The 2436-nt window shown below is 30.7% G+C and overlaps 1 protein-coding gene across 1 annotated transcript in view; it reads left to right on the top strand.

Moving 5' to 3' along the window:
* The window catches only part of LOC111680799 (sodium- and chloride-dependent GABA transporter ine), a 26971-nt gene that overhangs the window by 23095 nt on the left and 1440 nt on the right, over positions 1 to 2436 (top strand). The gene's annotated exons all lie outside the window — the stretch shown is intronic.

Raw genomic sequence — 2436 nt, 5'->3', positions numbered from 1 at the left:
AGATAGATAGATAGATAGATAGATAGATAGATAGATAGATAGATAGATAGATAGATAGATAAATAGATAGATTAAAAGATAACTAGATAGATAGACAGACAGACAGACAGACAGACAGACAGACAGACAGACAGATAGATAGATAGATAGATAGATAGATAGATAGATAGATATATAGATAGGTAGATAGATAGATAGATAGATAGATAGATAGATAGATAGATAGATAGATAGATAGATAGATAGTTAGATAGATAGATAGATAGATAGATAGATAGATAGATAGATAGATAGATAGATAGATAGATACTTTTCAAACTTTTTAAAGACATGATTTTTTTACGAACCTGTATTAAATTTGGCAGTCCGAATAAAAAGGATATAACACAAACTATTAAAACTACAATCTCGTGATAACCTAAGTGTTTTTTAATCCAATTGGGGAAACCGTCCTGTATCGAAGTGACCACAACTTCAACAATGGCAAACTGTTAATTAAATTAAACAAAAGTTATATTCAATATATGTCTCAAATTTGTAGCATTTAACACTCCTTACTCACCTGTGAATTTAAACCCAAACACAATAACATAAAGAAAAACATTACAGCCCACAATTGAGCATAGGGCATTTTGGCCATAGCTTGTGGATAAACCACAAATATCAATCCCGGTCCATCACTTATGACATCTTTAACATTTGTATTCTGTTCCAAAGCCAAATTGCCCAAGGTGGCAAAAGCAAAGACACCAACCAGTAAACTAGTCAAAATATTCACCACACTCACTGCCACCGTGTCACGTAAAATATTGTTATTGTATTTGTTGTAGCTGGCAAATGAAATCATTGAACCGAATGTTATGCCCAAAGAATTGAAATTTTGCGAAGCAGCATTTATCCAAACATTGGCATTTTTCAATTCGGACCAGTTGGGTCTAAAGAAATAACGTAAACCATCATCGGCACCCTCCAAAGTAACAGCACGACCCATTAGAATAATAATTAAAACGAATGGGAATGTGGCGGTAAAATAACGAACCTAAAACATTTAAAGGGTAACTGAGACTAGAGGAAATACTTGTTAATAGCATTGAATTTTATTAAACCTTTGCTGAAGATTTAATGGATTTCCAGGTGGCAAAGTAAACCATCAACCAGGCACATATTAAGCAGGCAAACAATTCCCAACGCATTTCACCAGGATATTCGATACCGGGACTTATTTGCAGTACTTTGTTTCTGTGTTAAAGAATTTTTTTATAACTAAAGTTTTTGTAGTTTTTTTTTTGTATGATAACTTACTGGAAAAATTCTTCTGAGGGCGTTCTCGAGGACGTAGGTGCTGTGGTATTGTCTGTCAAACGTTGAGGTACCCAACAATCGGGAGTATTCCATCTAAAAAAAATTTAAAATTAAATTTGCTAGGGTTTAGTTACTTTGTTTCTTATTACCGATTGTTGCAATCTATCCAGGGTTGATCTGTTTTAAAGGCTGTGAAGAAATAGTATATGGAATAGCCAATTATGACACTGTAATAGGTGGACATTAAAAATGACACTACGACACTTGCCAAACCAGCACCTAGAAATAAAGTGAAATATTTTTCAAATTAGTTTTTCGGTCATACTTGGAGGCTTTAAAAAATTTCGAAAAAAGTTAAATAGATTAACTAATAGAACATCTATTAGCGATTGTTCAAACGCGTTTATACATTGATCAAATATAACTTCTTATTATTTCAGCAATTTATATTCTTTAATTTATTTCGACACTTTATTTTAATTTAAACCTTTTCCTCATTAAAATTCTAATAAATTACCTAAATACTATGCTTACAATTAAAGAGAATTACACTAATTGCTCGAAAACATAAATACAAATTGACTTTAACAAAAAAAGTCTAGACAAATCGTTATTTGTTTGACAAAAATTCCACCATAAAACAAAAATTACCGAGGCTATAATTCTTAGTTATAAAAATTTATTTGCAACCATAATTAGTATGTCTTTTTTATAGACATTACGACTAATATGCAGATGTACTTAAATGTTTAAACTGATTTGATTGTGTATAACACTTAAAAATAATTATAATCAGTTTTCTAATGAAAAAAGCTAAACTAATAAATATTTATTAGATTTCATACATCTGTAAATACTTATAAAGAACAGATTCTTTTTGAATTTTAAGTGTCAGATATACATACATGTATATATAGTTTCAAAACAAGGCCAAGGATTTTCATGCATTTAAAATGCAAACTATGCGCTTATAATATGCACTATAAAATAGAGAAATATGCACTAAATATTTCCTTTAATAAAATTTAGACCAGTCTATAGTGCTGACTATAGACCAGTCTATAGTGCTGACTATAGACCAGTCTATAGTGCTGACTATAGACCAGTCTATAGTGCTGACTATAGACCAGTCTA

The sequence above is a fragment of the Lucilia cuprina genome, chromosome 2 (genome assembly GCF_022045245.1).
Source record: "Lucilia cuprina isolate Lc7/37 chromosome 2, ASM2204524v1, whole genome shotgun sequence".
Classification (NCBI taxonomy): Eukaryota; Metazoa; Arthropoda; class Insecta; order Diptera; family Calliphoridae; genus Lucilia; species Lucilia cuprina.
This window is presented reverse-complemented; position numbering and strand designations above follow the sequence as displayed.